General features: G+C 36.7%; 1 protein-coding gene across 5 annotated transcripts in view; it reads right to left on the minus strand.

Annotated features, from left to right (window-relative positions):
* The window catches only part of LOC135217245 (complexin-like), a 344,903-nt gene that overhangs the window by 303,342 nt on the left and 21,085 nt on the right, over positions 1–20,476 (minus strand). Inside the window, exon 1 of one of the 5 annotated variants that reach the window (XM_064252971.1) lies at positions 2,080–2,100. The exons of the other annotated variants lie outside the window; for them this stretch is intronic. The gene's annotated coding sequence lies outside the window, so the exon portion shown is untranslated. Of the gene's footprint in view, positions 1–2,079; positions 2,101–20,476 lie in introns of those variants that run through there. 5 annotated transcript variants of the gene reach the window in all.

Consider the following 20,476-nt stretch of genomic DNA (forward strand, 5'->3'; position numbering starts at 1 on the left):
GATTCAGAGAAAACAGTATAGAACTGATAAGATAAGAGCAAATGAGGGGTTCCATGAGAGAGATCATTCGCGATGACAAGTCTTGATATTTTCATGTGGCTTCAGTGCAAAAATGGGTCGAAGATGAAGTTTTTCGCGTCTTTATGGCAATTTTATACTTATAATGACGGAATGATGTCAGAAGTTAAAGGAAGAACTGTAAAAGAAGTAGGTGTAAGGTTGAGGCATTTGTTAGGATATGAATTTGGAATTTGCGATAATAAAGAGAAATAATTGCAGGGGCCTTCAGGAGGATGTGAAAATGTTTGTGTGAAGAGAGTGAAGAGATCGAATATAAGTAACAATACAATAATTACGGTATGGGGAAGGGGGGGGGAGTGGAGAAAAAATTCACGTAGGTATCTAGGAGTGATGTAACAGGTGAACTATAATTTACCTTTTATCATCCAGTGAAGGAAAAGATCTAACATGAGCCAAGAGAAGATACAGGAGAGAGAAATAAAAAAAACACTGTAGAAAACTTAATGGCCGGATTAATTTACGACTGGCTTGGTCATATAACGAAAATGAAAAAGGATAGACCTTTAATATGGTTATGAATCTCCGGAGAAAGAAAGAAACGCATATGGTAGCGTGTGTATTTCATTGATTCCATAGAGATACTAATGTGTATTCATAGATCTTGGGAAAAAGGAGGAAGAGGTATTAAAGATAGTGCAGTGCAGAACATTTCTCAAGTTTTGGGAGAAAGGAGGAGAACATGTCCAAGGTACTGCTGTCCATATCATAAATCTATGGAGGAAGGAGGAGGAGGAGGAGTCCATGATAGTGCTAATCGAAAGGATGCCAAAACCTCTGGAACAAAGCTTTTAAAAATCCAAGAAACTTGAGTCATCAGGGCAGAAGTTGGTGGCAAAGTTATTGTTGAAACAAAGAACCGCGTACTCTTAAAAGTCAATTAACCATATCTTTCTAAGAATCAAACTGATGGTCTCTTCCTCTATTTTTTTCTCTCTCCTCTCCCCCTACCTCACTTTCTTTCTTCACTGCGTCACTTAATTCTTAAAATCAATCAGTCAATCTTCATGCACGATCCACTCAAATAATTGATTTTTCTCTCTCCATCTATTTTCCTTTCTAATGATTCACTTTAGATTGTTAATATAATGATCACATCTATCTCTAGCACGATCCACATTTTAAAAATCATCAGGATAGTATGTAGTTTCCATATATGTCTGTGATGTGACTCTTAGGTAGGTTAACCACAACTTTCTCTAAATGCACATTCTCGAACATGACATACTTATGTTTACAGATTGCTTGTCAGTATATTTCATGCAATTAAATGACATGTAAATATTTCATTTGAAAAACTATAAACCGCTGGTAAATCAGAGCAAAATAATGAATTTACCAGTGAAATTTTATGACAGTGAACGCTTTTATAAAAGAGGATAAACTGCAATAATATTCAGGGATCATAGTTTCCATTATACGGTAATGCTTTTGCCTCCTAATCATATGAAATTTAATTACATATATAAATATATGTGTGTGTGTGTGTGTCTGTGTGTGTAGGTGCAATGAAGACGGGCGCCAAAAAATAGAAGGATTCATTCATTCTAGTCAAGTTGATCCACATACTACAGTAGCCAATGCTTACTCATTGTATATCGCATCTTGTAGGAGTACGACAAGCCTTGTTTTTGGCAATCACTCTTGAGAAGAAGATTTAAACGGGGATACACATGACTCACTAAATAATAAATATACCGAATAACAAAAATATATGTTAAAATGAGAACAGATACGTTCCTTATTCATTGGTTTAATACGAAAGGAAAACTTCAAAACAAATCGATGTTTCGTAGTATAAGGAGCTGTTTGAAAGTGCAGTAAAAAAATTGATAATGTACAGAAAGTGTAATTTCTGCATAATTCTAATATATTTCAACTACCTCCGTACGAAAAAGAACGTTACACAGAAATCTATTTGTAATATAGCATGGCTTACGTGCAGGAAAGCAAAAGGAATCAAGCAAACAAAGCATACACACATAAGTACAATGAACCCACCTTCAAGATCAGTGTATGACACCAAAGAGTAATAGAAGAAGAAGGCTCAAGACTGGGTTCTATATCACAGAGATATTTCCATCTAGCCAACTGTTCTGCTCGGAAGGGAGGGACGTCAAGACTGACGAACAATAGCGAGGGAAATGTATGGAACTTACGCGGCGCCGCCGAAGAGTTGAATCGTGAATGCAAGCCACAAGAGGGAAAGTGTGTGCTTGTGTCGACGGTGGAGGCAGGGTTGAGGGAGGACGGGAGGCTGGCGCCAGGAGATAGGTGGGGTGTGGCATTAAAGGGCATAGAGTGCCACGCTCTGGAAAGTGGCTCTGGCGCCAATTCAACTACGCGAGCTTTGTATAGGGACACTGCTCGTCTTTCATCTCACCGAGGGAACGTCATTAGAAATAAATCGTTATTAACGTATTGGAATTATTTATCGTTTTGAAATATGTTAAAAGGTGACCTTGAGACAGGCACGTCTGCTGCTAGAAATCATCAATAAAGGAGCCTTAGTAAACGAGTATAAAATTTCTAATATTCTCCGAGGTTGCATAGATTATGGATTCTGTGAGTTGGCCGTCCATTTTATGTATGTTCTATAAGATACGTCAGCCCACGCAATATTCAATAGTACTTCGAGGGCTTTATACGACTGTGCTTTAATTTCTTACAAGAAATAGTTCTGAGGAAACAACTTTCCACACGGTAAAATAACAACAAAACAATAATGAATTTTAAGGAAATAACAAATTGTATTCAAAAGGAAGACATGAGTAGCCTATGATTTTTGTTCGCTATATCTCAGATATCGGTACAACTTAAAGCAGAGGGAACGCCCTGGCAACCCAGAGAGAGAGAGAGAGAGAGGAGAGAGAGAGAGAGAGAGAGAGAGAGTAGGAGGGGGAAGGAGACAGAGAAAGAGAGAGACAGAGAACGCTTTGTTGCAAATGCTTGTCAGCCTATGCACAGGAAGGAGGGTAGGGGCGTGGCTATTGCTGCGATAACTGCTATGGCGCCACGATGCCTCTCTACTCCAAGACGCTCCACCCGATTCGCTTCCTCCCTCCAACATTCCCCCCCCCCCCCCCCCCCCCCAAACTTCCACCCACCAACCCCCTTCAACTCTCCACCCTCTTCTCCCTTGCATTATAGTTCCATAACATAGCTCTCCCGTCCTCTGTTGAGATGCTCCTCTCTATCTCCCTTTAAGCATCACAGATCCATTAAGCATACTCAAACGCACCCTCTCTCTCTCTCTCTCTCTCTCTCTCTCTCTCTCTCTCTTTTCCAAAATATAACAAAGTAAATCTTACATTCTTAACATGGGAGACGACCGAAGCTAGGCAATCGTTTCTTCAAACTACTTTGATATCATAATGTATCTCCTTATAACACTAAAACGAAAACCCTACAACTGTATTTATTCACAAAACTTGGTCAGATGTACAGACGCGGTCATAACTGACAATGGTATTTTGTCATTATATGTCTGGAGGATCGCTTTCCCAAACGCTACTATGGCGAGACAAATAATGGAAACTCCCGCCGAAGGTCGCAGCTCAGACAGTCAGACACACTGTTCGTCAGAACTGTCATTAGCTTTCATCTAAACTTATTCTGAAAAGCATGGAAACCACGACCACGATTTGGCTCCGGCAATACTTATTTATAGTATAGTATATTATCACGTTTTGAACAAAAAGGAATTATTTCCTAGCAAGAACCGTAATTATTGATAGGCGAGAAAATCCTTTGCTTTCATGCTAAAAATAAAAATGCATGCCATCTGCAATTTTAGAATGATAAATAGCTATTTCTTGGTCAGCAATAATCTAATGAAAATCCCTCAAGTAAACGAAAATTGTCATGGTAGTAATCATTCGAGTCTTCTCACTTCTTTAATAGAATTATGCTATGTTGTCCGTATAATCTACGAAAATCTAACAGATACCAGAGAGAATATATTATGACTGGTTTTACCACCGAATTATGAAGATTACCGCGTCGAAGCCTCTCTCTCTCTCTCTCTCTCTCTCTCTCTCTCTCTCTCTCTCTCTCTCTCTCTCTCTCTCTTTGCCCAGACGCTGTCACTCGAGTTCCACCTATGAGGTAAAGCCATTGCACCATTTGCAGAGAGAGAGAGAGAGAGAGAGAGAGAGAGAGAGAGAGAGAGAGAGAGAGAGAGAGAGAGCAGCTTTGGCTAAAACTTAACGCCGACGGACTCACGTAAAGTTTGACATGGGATCGGAGAATAATTAACCAAGTATTTTGATAAAAAATCAAATTGTAGAAAAGATAAGCTATGGTACATAAGCTTGCCAGTTTTTGTCTGCGCTCGGTCACGTGGCCATTCGATATTTATACCTGGAATTCCCTCACTAAGGTTATACACTTCTCAATGATCTTTCGTTATGCCATATGGTCTTATCATCATTCTTTACAGAAGTAAGGATAATATTTTAAGAATCAGTGAGAGTAAATACATATTCTTGACAGAAAGTAATCAAGTTAATAAGTGATCATACACTAACTATGGCGTATTTAGGATGAAATTTTCGTTGTTACTTCTGAAAAATCATATCCTAGAAAACATTCGTATTAAAAAACTTTATAAGCATACTTCGTTTTGGAAATGATAATTCTCCTTTGTAAATGAAGCAGATACAATTCCTTATTACCAAATGTGAATGAGAGCATACCCAAGGGAAAATATTAGGCAATGATGCTCATGTAAAGTGAGTAGTGCCTGGAGCTGCCAAACCTCCAAAGTTCGAAAGCTATTAATATTTATTAAAGGCCATCAACTCTAACATGCTATATTATTGTGGACCTGTAACCATTCTCATCATTTTCGATACGGAAAACTGTGCCCACAGAGATAAATTTGTTCTTCAGGGATGCATTCCTCTTTCCAAACATTTTAAAGATGAGCCCACTCAGCTCACCAAAATATTAGACAAACTATACTCGGGTTTTTTTCCATCTGTCAACCCGCCTGTGGTGTTTGCGTATGGTAATACTGCGTCCCGGGCTTTCGATAGTTCATCCGGCTTACATTCAACAATAATAACAATATCCTATTTCGAATATTAACGGTGTAATTTGCATAGTTCATTATTAAAATACTTTTCAGTTGCAAATGTACATCCAGGTATCCTTTTATTTACCTAAAACTTACACATAGCGAACCTATCTAATGACCGGGACGCAGTGTTGCCATACGCAAACACCACAGGCGGGTGGACAGATGAAAAAGAACAGAGTATAGATGGCTGGAAGAACCTGATCTGTAGATAAAGCCCTCAGTATCACAAGTTAAGATTGACCTCTGATTATCTCCCGAAAAGGTTTGAGCGAGTTTTAAGAGCAAGGCAGGGAACCGTTATTGAGCTCCTAATTTGCTTGCACACTAGATTGTCAAGTCTTCTAGCAGGAAAAATGCGCAAGCATTCATTTAGGACAATCTGAATTCGATAATAACAGACCATGTTCGGGAACCACTATTGTAAGCGAGTGCGACATCAATAATAATCGTTGTCTAAGTTCCTCGTTAGGATGGACCCCAAGTTAGAGGGGTTTAGAGTATCAGAAATCTCATGTAAATTAGGCTAACAATCAATAAATTAATGTCCTAAATTATTAATGTTTCTTCCAATATATGTGGATCGAGATATGTTTTCTGAAGATGTTATCTTGAAAAACGAATATGTTGTTCTTTGTTTAGCAGCACAAACACTGAATATCGTAGAAAGACTGGTGCTAAATTCCGTGTATGAAATGATGAGACAATATTTACTTCGGAGATAAAGAGACGTTGTGTAGAAAAACGTTAAAGCAATTTCCTATCAGAATTACCACGACTCGAGACCATCCATGCACAATATTTGTGTTATTTGAAAATTACTTCATGCTTCTGCGGTGAGAACGACAGCTCAAATGAGAAAATGGAAATGATCATGAAAAGAAAACAGAAGAAAATATCCACCCTCTCGACTACAGGCGCATCGTTTTGAAGATAACGGTGGAACTTATAATTAGTTCAAGAATACGTAATCAAGTTGGCTTTAAGGTAAAAATTCGGGAGCTTAATAATACAAGATTAATTAATAGGAAGTACATTGAAAACTGATGCAAAACCCAACGAAAGCCTTGGGGGAAGTCTTCTTTACATCACACTCCGTTCTCCACGTTTTCATTTATTAGTGTTCATGAGCGAAAACTAGAAATATTCCTTTTCTTAATACGAAGATACTGCTTAATGCTTATTTTGTGATGATGACTGTCCTCAAGGAAAATCTAAACACAATAAAAAGACCTACAATGCCATGATGGCCATGAGGCTGAAAGAATACAACCGTTATTTCTGGAATTATCTGTTTAAAGAAAACTTTCCATTTCAGATCAGAAACAAAGCTTGTAAGGTAAAACTGAAGTTTTTAGTGTTAACAAGTCAGAAGGGTCGATGTTTAAAAGAAGATCAGATTGTAGAGCTAAAAATGTCTCATTAAAAGGGGTGAGTTTTCTAAAGGGTTTTTGTATCGGAAGGAGAAAGCAAACGACAGGTGTATTGTCCAATTTTGACCACGTGGGAGCAAGTACACACTAGCGCGCACACACAAATATCCACTCACGCCCGAACTTAACACTCACACACACATATATAGATATATATATATATATATATATATATATATAATATATATATATATTATATATATATATCGAGCTACAAATGTCCTTTAATATCTAATTTGCTCTACCTCGGAATATATTTCATGTATGTTTAACCGAAGGGGAATTTATTCAGCGATAATAGCAATTGCTTCACTGCCAGTCCTCATGGAATTGAAGATGTCGATGGTTCGTGCCCGTCGGCCGGCAATTCTATTATCGCTGAATAAATTCCCCTTCGGTTAAACATATATGAAAATATATTAATTCCGAGGTAGAGCGAATTAGATATTAAAGGACATTTGTAGCTCGATATATGTATATGAATCACGGTAATGTGATATGACATATATATATATATATATATATATATATATATATATATATATATATATATATACACACATATATATATTATATTATATATAATATATATATATATATATATATATATATATATATAGATGGATAGATAAGTAGATAGATACGGACAATCAGCAACACTTTAGTATTATTAATATACCGTTTCCTGGTTTTAACTATTTATACGGCACATCTCGTCATATGCACAGCATCATTTATCCCAACGAATCAGTAAATTTAGCAAAGTCTTAGTTTAGAGAAATAATTAACTCACATGAATCCTTTTTTTATTTAAGAGTTTAAATAAATAAAGAGTCTAATAGTTAGATTATTTATTCTGAGTATTCGGGATGTATCCAGCTGGGAATGCTGCTCTTAATCGAAACTGCAAAACTGGACATAATCTACCGACTAATCTACGAACTGCTTTTATTTTTCTTCTTCTTTCTTTCTTACCACATTACTTTTGGATTGGTAATTTTCTCAACATAATTAGAAGTCGAAAACCGAGTTTCATTGATATATTAGACGGAAATCATTCCAAAAGAATTCTTGTGAACCAATCCTCCTTTAAAAAAAATATAGAAATACATGAATTCATGAGCAACAGGGCATAGAAAACTCTTTCTCTAGAAGAACAGCTACTTAGACTCAAACATATTCGGTCATAGCGAACTAATTTTCATTTTAAATCTCTACAGTACACTTTTAGGGACATTTTCGATGTTTTACTCTAACTGTTTTAATATGAAGACAAAATAAGTACAAGACAGATAGTGTGGACATTCTCTCTCTCGTAGACTGAACTTTGAAATACACCTGTAATCAGAGTTGGAAAGGAGGGAGCTGGTGTTGCCGCTCCCTTGATTGCAACTATGACCAACCACACCTGCCTGGAATCCAGGTCCGTCGCTGGAACACCCGTAAGACTCCTCGGCAGCAGCTTTCTTACAGTTTTCAAGTGACAGTCTTCGGAGGGAAGAAGTCACGTCTCACCTGGGTCCAGAGCCTGTGACTGGAATCCAGAATGAGCCTCCTGGAAGTTGAGAGGAAGAGGAGAGCACCAAACTCTGCCTCTGACGATGCGGGTGGAAAATGTTTTATGAAATTAGATTTTAAAGAAAGAGCTTCTGCCTCCGTTACGATAATGGAAGTCATAATATATAAAACGAGTTCTCTCTCTCTCTCTCTCCCTCTCTCTCTCTCTCTACTATATTTATAAATGTGTATATACACACACACACACACACACACACACACACACACATATATATATATATATATATATATATATATATATATATATTATATAAATCACGAAAAAGGTAAAAACGTGATGGTTATACGAACAACAGCCACAAACGAAGTTGAAACTATTGAGATGCCAAGTTATTTTTCGTATTATTACCAAGAGTTGTTGTTTCTGTGACCATGTCTTGGTAATAAGACGAAAATACAATCTCCATTGTCTAAATTTTCCTTCGCGGCTGTAACTTTGTTTATATATATATAATATATATATATATATATATCTCTATAATATATATATATCTATATATATATTCTATATTATATAACTATATATATATATATATATATATATATATAGTATATATATACTAGATATATATAATATATATATATATATATATATATATAATTATTTACACAAACATATATGCAAAGAGATTTAAGAATTTTCTATATTATTATTTAAAAAATAAACGAAGTTAGTTGAAGGTGGGTTATGTAGATTAGAAGGACTCTTGCTTCAGCACTCAGTTATATTAGTGAGGAGAAAGTAGAAGTCTTTCTGAATCTTGAGGAACTTCATTACCATCAAGCAACCTCTTCAGGACTTTGTTAAGAGTTTGGTGTGGGTGTTTTCTTTATATAGTTATCAAGAGAATTTATAGCTTCTTCGTGTAGCTTTTGTTTATGTCAAGTCATGGCAGTGTTTATTTCCCGGGTTATGTCCCATAGTTCGCTGTAATTGTTCTCGTTTATAATTTTGCTATTTCAACCATATTATATATATTAAAGTTTGGCTTCGTGTTTACATTTCATTACTTTGTAGTACTTTATTTACGCTTGGAAGTGTCGAGGAAGTCAGCAAAAACTGTTTAAAATACGAAATACACATAATGATTTTTATAAAGGTTTGCAAGAATTCATTGGAACGTGAGAGTGAAATTTAAAAGCACGGCATAAACAGAATAATGGTTTTGGCATAGAATTCAAATTTCTTGATATTCTAACGTTAACAATCTATTTCCAAACCAGGATACATTTTAGGATCCATTCAGTTCATAACGAGCCATTTGCTCACCCTCACCCCACAAAAAATTAGTTCAAATTTACAATATAAACAGAAACTAGTGTCCTTAATCCTCGTTTATTGCCTAAGTTTCTCACACCGAATTTGCTATGAAATCTTCTAAATACTGAAACATATGCAAAAAAAAAAAAAAAATAAAATAAAATAAATAAATAAATAATAAAATATAATAAAAAATAACAAAAATAATTTTTTTTTTTTTGTAGCTTTTCTCTGTCACTGGTACGCTTTTAGGGCAAAGCTTAGAGCGTGGTCGAAACAGTTCTCTCAAATAGTCCAGCTATCAAAGACATGTACAAGGAATACTATGTCGAAATTTATTTCTGCATTAAATACAGTGAGGGAAAAAAATTTCTGAAAAAAATAAAATACATTGCTTCCAGTTAACTGATGTTCAAGAAGCATTAATAAGCAATAAAATTGCATGGAAATAGCTTTAAAAAGACACACAAATTCATGTGCATATGTGTTATAGCCAGAATGACCTCTTAACTTCTCGATGCCTTTACACTTCTTGGAAGAGCTTACCACTACAGTCATTGTAATTATAAAAAATACATATGTACATGATATAAATTTGACTAGCATATTATATATATATATAATGGAATATAATATATATATATATATATATATTATTATATATATGATATATATATATATTAGTATATATATTATATATATATATATTATATATAATTACCTTTGTATGTTATAGTTAGGAAAAAAATATTATAGTAAAAACCAAAATCTGAAACAAATTACGAATGGGAAAACATGTATTTCAAACCACATGCAGTTTCAGATTGTAATGCTATACCTCTTCGGTGTGGAGACATTAAAACCAAACTGGGTTTTAATGTCTCCACACTGCTCAAGAGGCAGCAGGACGATCCAAAACTGCAAGTGGTTCTGAATATGTGTTTTCCCAATTGTGGTTTGTCTCAAGATTCAAAATTCGATGCTGATCTGTTATCATAATGTCCAAAAATGCCAAATACTACCGTACAACTCATTTCATGAACCGGCAACCGCATGGGGAGAGGTAGAGAGAGAGAGAGAGAGAGAGAGAGAGAGAGAGAGAGAGAGAGAGACTATGGGCAGTGTAGTTCCAACATCCGTCATTATAAGCAGTCATTGTAGGCACAACCTGCCTCTTCTCCAAAGCCCCTTACACAACTACCTTTGAAGGTCTTCGTCAACCAACACTGGCGCAGAGAATCAGTTCGTAATTGTGCCCATCGAGTTCCCCGGTATTGTTGTTTAGTCAAGGTTTGGGTCTGTGTGCCTCGTCTCTCACTCATTGGTAATCATTACCAGTTCCCTTCACCCCTAATTTAATCATGGTGCAGAGGCATGCATTACTATTTTGTTATCAAACATCGCTATTTTCACTTTTTTTCTTTCTTTCTGTTTCTTGAGAGAGAGAGAGAGAGAGAGGAGAGAGAGAGAGAGAGAGAGAGAGAGATAGGCTTCAAAATGAAGGAATGTGCGTTTGGATGTTTCAAGAACCAAAATTTGTACTGGCTAACAAAACAGCGAAACTCATATTCCTGAACTCTGAAATCCGATGAAATCTGGAGTAAAAAAAGACTCTGTAGAATCAAAATCATCCTTGTACCAAATTTTTAATAGCAAGCAGAAACTGGAGAACAACCTCTCAATATCGGAGTCTACTTAATTAAAAAAAAAAAGCTTAAGCACACACGATAAGCTTGTGTCTTTGCGGACCCAATGTATAATATATTCATTCCGTCCGGGATATTAACCAGACCGAGAAAAAAGCCGGAGGCAAAGAATCAAACAAAGACAAGAGGCTGTGCGAAGGCGAGGAGGCAGCACATGGCGTAAACAAACAGAGAACAAGCAGCTCTCAAAGGAATTCTCTCCAGAGTTTTAAACCAGGAAGGGAATTACAGCCAGCGTGAGGGGGCTACTGACGACGTGGGGCAAACTATCCGATAAGAAATAAAAAGAAACGAAGAGAATAAGAAGAAGAAAAAGAAGAAGAAAAAAACTTTCCTCCACCAGGAGAGGTATAAGAAAGTAATATTCGCTGCTCGAATAACGCTGCTCCAATGAACACAGTTCCTTTAAGTACACATGGAAAATCCCAACGCTTTCCTAACGAAGCTCTGTTTGCATTCTGAAGAGAGAGAGAGAGAGAGAGAGAGAGAGAGAGAGAGAGAGAGAGAGAGAGAGAGAGAGGTTAAAATAGACGAAGGAAAAGCAACGAGGCTGAGTGACGAACCTACGAAGCGTGGACTATGGAGAAAATTTAGATTATTTACGATGTTCACATCATTATTCTATTCACCCTGGTTACCAGAAGAGAGAGAGAGAGAGAGAGAGAGAGAGAGAGAGAGAGAGAGGAGAATTGAAAATGCTGAAGAAGTATAGCGATACACAGCAAAAGAAGTCTTACAAAAATCTGCAACTGATATTTCTCTCGTGGGAAAAGAACTATGCGAAAAAAATCCTAGTGGGGAGGAAATATCTGTACAAACATTAAAACGGAATATTTTGATCGTTTTTTTAGAAAAGATATCAGGATGAACAGAAAAGAAATAAAACGATATTTACAGATCACAAAAGGTAATTCAGAAACACAAATATTTCTCAGTCCATCAGTTCGCGACCTCGGAGGTTATCTCTATAAAAGAGAAGAAAGGTTGGGAGACCCCATATATTTCAGAGAAGAGCGATAAACGCATTGTTTCAAGGGCAGCATCACGTTGATGTAAGGCAATACCAAAAGGTTCACTAACTCTACCTAGAATAACACTGTCATGGGAAGAGATCATCCAGAGATTAGCAAATGAACGGAGTTGGTTTCAAACGTCTAAATATATCGTTGCAAATACCTGTTTTCTCTAATCTAATATCACTGTACCGCATAACAGTATATATACTATATATATATATATATATATATATATATATAATATATATATATATATATATAAATATATATATATATATATATATAGATATATATATATATATATATATATAATATATAATATTGTTTGTGGTTTATGTGTGTCAAAAACTGAGTAGAAAGTGCAAACAGAAAGCCCAGTTGAATCTTATGTTTGAGAGGCGTTTGGAATATTCTTGAACACTCAAATAAGAGAATGTTGAAGCTTTCAATCGACTACTCTCACTTGCTTGAAACGAATACCCTAAATCATCCTGTTCCCTAGTCCTTTAACAATGCATATATGCGAACCCGATCTACAGCTGGGAGGAACGAATAGAACTGAGCTGTAACTCCCAGCAGAGATTTGTGAGAGCTTTCCTCTTGAAGAACGATATGAATGCATTTCAAAGACTTACGAGTTAGCATATCTTTCTTATTTAAGTGGAAGCATATCTTTAAAACTTACTGCTTCCTTAGCCTCTATTTACTTGCCTAAGCTCTGCATTAATTTCAAAAGGGCATTAAATTCCCTACTACGTTCATATCCGTAATATCTGAGTGTTTTCTTTCCATTTTCCCTGGATGGGTTCCGAATCCCCTGCGACACATCCTAATTAAGATCCCCTTCAGCTACCTAATAAATGCGTCTCATTAACTCTTGTCTGCTGCACAAAAAAAAAAGTTGATAAAACACTGGTAAAATTATTATGTCGCTTTAAAAACTGCCTGTATTTTAACATTTTCTTTCCTCTTACCGTTCGAAAGCTTTTCATTTCCCCTCTTATTGTCTTTCGTCAGTCATCTCAAGAGAAAATATTCAAAATACAAAAGGAATAATCATTTGCAGTATCTTTCTTGAATTTCCATTTCCTGTAGTTTCACAAATATCCTGCACTGCATTTGTTTATGGCCAATAAAAGGGATAAAATTGCGCTTAATCGCTAATTGACTCCCCACCTATCTCCTTTCATTCATTTCCTGGAGGACATCCTGTATGATAATAAACGTGAAGACAAATAGTCGTTCCCGTCCCGAATTTCAGGGTATTAGTGGCGACATCTATCTGCCTCACATAAAGAATTGTGTATAATTGCAACAATTACAGGATTATCTTATTTGTATCAAATTTCAGCACAATGCAGTACTTCTGCATATTCATGTTAACTTGACTGTTATTCATAGGGTCGTGTTTAAATGGTCGTTTATGACTATGCGGGTACTGGACCATTTTTTGGTGTCCTAATTTCTTATGAATAATTTGCCGCCGTGTGTGTTGGGTAGCAATGAGCAACGATTATCAGTGGAAAATTTCTCTCTTAACAAAACAAAAACATCGCCTGAAAATAATGTCAAAGATTTTTCTTGCACATATTCATTTGTAATGCTATTTCGGCTATTCTCGTGATCATATTAGTAGCAAAACATATAACCTATTAGATAATCCAGTTTAACAGCCTTATAGACACGAAAATGAGTATCTATTACAAGGTTCGCATGGTTTGAATGTAATATATTCACGCATAGAAAGCACATGAAAGATCTCATTTTTTTTAGACAACAGTTTGACATAATTATGACTGAATCTCAGATACAAACTTACTCAGCGTTGTGATATGAAATAAAATAGATGTAAAGGTGCAATAGAGTGATACTCGATCTACTTATCGGATATTTAACGAAAGTTAGGGTATTCATTAAGTACTGTGTGGAATATTTTGCTTATTCATTATGTACTATATGTAATAGTTACGTACCATATAATATCCACCTGGTATTTTCAGCATTCATATGATATGAATATGAAATAAAAGAAATTCATGATTTCTACCTGCAAAGCAAGCATTGTAACCTGTAAAGACAATATCTGCAGACAAGAATTAAACATTGATAATAAACGCATGGGGAAAGGAGAGACAGGAAAAGCAAAGCAAACATAAGATTTGTCTCATTCCTGTATACTTCAGCACCAGAGCTGCGTCGAAAGGCAAAGCTTTTCACAGGTTTTCTTAACCACTTAATTTCACTGTGGTCTTTCACAGGCGGCTTCCGGGGAATGACAGCAGTCTATGTGTCGTTCGTGATCACACACAACATTGTCAGCTTAAGCGGTCAATTTCCGTGTCAGACCGCAGTTCTGCGACTCTTTTTATCGTGATAATTCTTAATTGTGTTCATCACTGCTCACAGATACCGTATGGATTTTTTTTTATCTTGTTTTCGGTTTTTGTGTCTTCATATAGACAAAGATGTTTGTTGTTGTTTCATGAATAAGTTCACATATGTATAAAAGAGGTAAAGACGGCTGCTCCTTATTCAGAAAAAAGGACAGATGAAACTTGGGGAATAAGACATAACGGTGAATGAAATGTGGAACGGCTGATATGTGTATGATGCTATAAGAACACCTGAAACTCCTACAGACGTGAACAGTTGTGGAAAAGGAGAGTTGCTAGGGAAACAAAGGTTAGAAAGTTCAAGGGGGTCATGGAGACAATCTTTCTTAATATAAATGGAAAAAGGTGGAGGCTGCTCAGGATTTAGACGAACCATAAAAAAACATTGTACTCCACACTGGACATCTACCGGCCCCTCTACAATACTCTGAAACCAGCACCAGAACGTCGACGGTGATGGCTTCTGCCTTCCATCTGATTCTCCAGCCTTTACCCTGTTTGTTTTGTCGAGTCTCATTTCCAGACATGCGCCAGCCTAAGCTACAAATTCCTCAGTAAATACCTCTCATGCAGCATTCTCAGTTACTTACATACTATGAAAAGGACTTCACTCGAAAAGTAATTGTTGTAACCAATTTCTGACCAATTCAGCAAACTTGTGTTGAAAATCGTTTTTGTTATCAGCTTCCATACTGGCTATGGAAGTCGGGGATTCAGCTATTTGGAAGAATGACTCATTGTTTAAGCATAACACATAACTTCATACAAAATCGAATGATGTTTCGTCCCAAGGTTACGGTTAAATAATAACAAGTAAATTGCGAATTTCTTTGCTTTAGTCAAATAAATAACTATTTTCAGTCAATCATTTCCGGCACCGCAAGCCTGGAAAAGGGATGCGGATTCTTTACACATAAAAGTCCAAAATAAAGACGCAATTTTCCCAGGTAATTTATAGTGAAACGTATTTTCTATGACCATCCATTTTCCACTGTTACAACTTACGTTTTCCTGAATAATTTAGAATGAGATTTATTTTAAGCGAAGAAATATGCTTATGTGTATTTATAAGTATAGTGTTGCTGCCGCGCACTGATCATTTTATCTTCAGACACTTCCAGCAGTATCATGACTTGTTGGCTTTGACCGCTGAAAAGCATCCTTAGGAATGCTGATCTGGTTAGGACGGTGTCTGTCTCCAGTCGTTACTCTCGGCTGTTTGTTATTGTCTGACACACACATTCAAATACATATAAGGCTATAGCCTATCTTCTGCTAGTTCTCTCTTCTTACGTGGGCTTCGTTTTTCATTCTCTACCCTTCACTGTTCGCACTTTTCGATCTGCATAAAGCCAACTAACACGAATTCCAGCACCGAGTGGAAGTGATTGAATAAAGATTGAAGAGGCACCTGACGTAAACAAAAGGAAATTGTCATTCTGACCTTTCCCGTAACTGCACATTTTCTCCCAGACTGACTGACTGCGCGTTGCCTCTCGGCAGCTTTCATCTTGCAGGCAGTCAGTCACACCCAGACTCTTAAACACAGCTTTGCAAACATGTTCAATTAACTCGCCGGCAATATATCTTCTTCCCTTTCTTTCTCTTTTGTGTATCCCTTCTCTTCTCAACCCTTCCATACTTTCTCCTTTTTTATTTTATCGCCGCTTCCCTTTTCCCACAAAGCCTTTGCGAAAAAGCCAGCACGTGCATCTAATGTCATGAATAAATGCATATATAACACACTGGCTATTCTTGTAGCAGAGTAGGGCGGCAAGATGGACGTTAAGAGCGACTCACTCCGACTTTTTCTAACAAAAATAAGCCTTACCCATAAATGCCTTAAAGGTGCTAATTGCAGTCATCGTGTATCAAGTTGCAGGGTTACGCCTAGTAACCGCCGGGTTTTATCACAGTTTGCCTTTGAAAATTTTATGGCGAATCAGTGTTGTTCTTGCCCAAGAAAAAGGGAGCATAAAAAAACTAGAATTTTTGAGAATTCTTGCTGCGAAGTTACGGTCCATAAGCACACGTTGAATAAACCCACACTCATTAATAAACATAAACACACGCCCACAAACACTTACACATTAAACTTTATTCCCACAATCGGCCTTTTTAACCTTTATATGAGAAGTTGCTTAAAGAACTTAATACCTTCCCGGCTCTAAGTACGTTTTTCAGGAATAATATGCAATGCCCATATTGGATGCAACCCACATACTCAAGTATTTACCAGATATCTAATTAACTACTTAGGTCAAGAAAACCTCGATGTTTTTTTAACATAACAGCCTGCACCAATAAGCAACGCTTGGAAATTACACTGGGCGCATTCGCTGGTGAAATTATGGTAACCAAACAATGCCCAATGGGGGGGGGGGGGGGGGGGGGGGGCGGTGGGGGGGGCGGGGCGGCGGCAGGCGGCACTTCGGAGAAATGTAGAAGAGAAAAATGATGCATGGTGAGGAAGAACAATAGACTTCCATAGGCCTACTTTCCGTGCGCTACAAATTCTATCTTTTAATCATTTATCAAGTTTATACAACACACAAAACAATTTATTTAATGTAAAAAAAAAGACCAATGGTGTGTGTGTGTGTGAGAGAGAGAGAGAGAGAGAGAGAGAGAGAGAGAGAAAATTTCATATTTCCAGATGACAACAAGGACATATTAGGTTCTAAAAAACAAGATAAAAGGTCTCGATACTCCATCCAGACACTTCCTGGGCAAGAGAACATGGAAGAGAATCCTCCATGTTCTTTGGATGTTTGAGGATATTGATGAGTGGGTCGGTGTTTTCGGGTTGGGAAGGGTGGGAGGTTGGAGTTTGTCGGGAAAAGGAATAGAGCTCATTTTGATCTTGAGGGGTTTAAGAATTGAGGTTATTCCTCTACGAACCAAGCTTTGTCGAACGCCACACACACACACAGGGCTCATGATTTTAAAAAAATGAAGCAGTATTTAGAAACACCATAGAAGATACTAAGCAGTAGAGGGCTCGTCGTAATTTATGATAATGGGATGAAAAAGCTCTATGTATTCAATAAATGTCAATTACTACAACCCATGTATAAAAGTTATAGTACCACATTCGGGGTAGGAAAAGGAATCTATTTCTAACAAAACCCGTGAGTATTTATTTTACTTGGGCTAAGAATGGCTCTCGTATTAAGCGCAATTTTCTCTGCAGCCGCATATACGGCAGCAGAGCAGAAGGATTGCGCTCTCCTACAAATGGAACGAAATAAAAGCAGATTTTTTATACTCATCGCGTCACTAGTTAAGGCAGCAACATAATTAGATTCATAATGAGAGACGAATACTCTTTAAGGTAAAGTACGACTACAATGAAATCTATTATATAATTAAGTCTTTATATGAATAAGGTTCTTTTACCGTTACAACAAAAAAACGATTAAAAAAATATGACTAATACATTCTTTTATTTTCAGCATGAAGAAACCGTTATGAATAAAGTGCCGAGATGTCACTCAGTATAAAACTATATCACTGAAACGTGAGGGCAAAACATTTTGAATTAAACCCATGACACTTATCTGCAAAGACATCGAATAAGAAATCGTTACGGATCGAAAGTGCTTGCAAAATTGTGACTGAAAAGCAAATCAAGAAATATCTTTTGAGAAATGGAAAAACACTATCAAAGTATTCAGGTGAGTCACCATGATAAATTCTAGAGAATTTTGCACCGGATTAAAATCTCTGCATTTCCGTGATCATATAATACTCCAACTCTCCGTGGGATTCCAACTGGTACAACGTTCAATTTCCATGATGAGCACGCGGATCCGCGAACCCCTTTGGGAATAACTGAGGCACAGGCTGCAGAAGCATATTTTAGTCAATAGCAGAGCCAGCGCGAGTCTAATTTTTCGGCCTAGTTCAGCTGCACCCCATCGTTAACAAGAAATTAGAACTTAACGCAAAATTATGAACTTGAATCTAAAACCACGGCAAAGTGGTAGTGTGTCTACTTTAGTTCTCTCTATGGGAGTAAAGGTTAGTGGGACAAGAGACCTAGTGTCCTTTTCTTGCCCACAAGACAATAAGAAAAAGGGGAAACACAAGACGAGTGGCCTAAAGCTAGAAGGAAGTGACCGAATTTACTTTTAAGGAAAGAAAGGTCAGGGAAAATAGAAGCAGAGAGAATTCTGGTAAGCATTTTTTTCTTGACGAGGACTAAGCGACTGAATGTTAGGAGTCCATCCTTCCATTTTAATTTCAGATATATTAGATAAGATTCCAGTAAGATATGTGGAAAAATAAAAAAAAGCAAAACCTAATAACGAACATCAAAACTCAAATAAAGGCAAATGATAGCCTAACATGAGTACTTCAGTTTAATGTAAAGGAACTGACACCACTTGAATAATAATTCATTGCTTTACGGAATACAAAAAATGGAAGAATAAAAAGCAATAGACGAGAGTTAAAATTACAGAGTTTGAACCAAAAAGAGTAATAATGAAAAGAAGGTTTGAGATGAATCACAAAATTTCAAAGAGAAAACAAAAGCGTGAAGATTGATAATGACAGCTCTCCAGTAAACCATAATTAAGGAACGTGTAATCCTATTTGATTAACTCAATTAAATAGTTACTATCCCTCATTCATCATTTTCCCCCTCTCTCATTTTCATCAGTAAACATTACGATCCCACTGGCCATTGAATTTTGAAACCAACTTTCAATTTCGCAATTGTTACTTAAGATATTCGATAAAAGCAATTGACATAAAGAACTTCCTTCCACGCATGAAAAATAAATGTTCCAAACAAGGAAAATAATGAATGAAATTACATTTCGGGGGACTGTAATCTCAACTACCTGCAAGAGAGAGAGAGAGAGAGAGAGAGAGAGAGAGAGAGAGAGAGAGAGAGAGAGAATGACTACACTTCTTCCTTCCTACCTTTTCCTTTACCGATTGTCCCCCTAAACTGCCTAGGAAAATTCAATAATCCGATGGTGGGAGAGAGAGTGTTCTTATCAATTCACGTCATCATGATTGTTTCGTCAATAACCCAAATGATCCAACAAGATATTGGTCTTAGGGAGACCCACCCTATGTCACTCTGAAAAGTTCCTAGTCGCTTTTCTTACAGGACGTTTGTTTTCCAATTCACTTTTTTGGATCCATTCCCACACTCGTATCAGCTGACAGGATCCATCCATCACCATAAAGACTGGAGTTATTATCAAATGACTCGCAAAGGCGAAGAAAGGCCAGATATATCTCGCTGATTAATGATTGAATAGGCTCTTGAACACGGCCTAGTGTGCATTCTTTTTCATTCTGCACTTTCAGGTAACAATCTTTAAAGAATACGTTCATCAAACATTTTCTCTTTCTTAGCCCAGTTTTGAATTAATCTTGAATGTTTATGAGGGCATAACCTATTATCCGTCTGTCCCCTTCACTCTTTCTCGTGGTATTTCTTTCTTGTTTCTCTGTGAATCAAACTAGTTCTCACAGGCTGATTAATTGCAAATGCTCTGTTCCCTCCTCAATTAAAGCAATTTTCATCAATTTCAGTTCTTTGCGAAGGGATAATCTTTCCTAAATTACGGTTAATTAGCCACAAAATTTTATGTATTCTTGTTTCCGTGCATCTCGGCATATAATTCGTAATCATCCACATGTTCATCCTCTCTCTCTCTCTCTCTCTCTCTCTTCTCTCTCTCTCTCTCTCTCTCTCTCATAATATCAATTGGCCATAAGTCAAACCATGTTTATTGTCGAAAAAAGGGGAAGAACTATTTGAAGACAAAAGTAAAGGCAAAATATATTTCTAATAAATAAAAAAAATAATAAAGACTAACATTGCCCTGTATTTAAAAACCGCTGAGCGGAAATGGCTATAATGAAAAGGAAAATAAAATCGAGAATTCTGAAACCAATACCTCTTAA

This window comes from Macrobrachium nipponense, chromosome 7 (genome assembly GCF_015104395.2).
Source record: "Macrobrachium nipponense isolate FS-2020 chromosome 7, ASM1510439v2, whole genome shotgun sequence".
NCBI lineage: Eukaryota > Metazoa > Arthropoda > Malacostraca > Decapoda > Palaemonidae > Macrobrachium > Macrobrachium nipponense.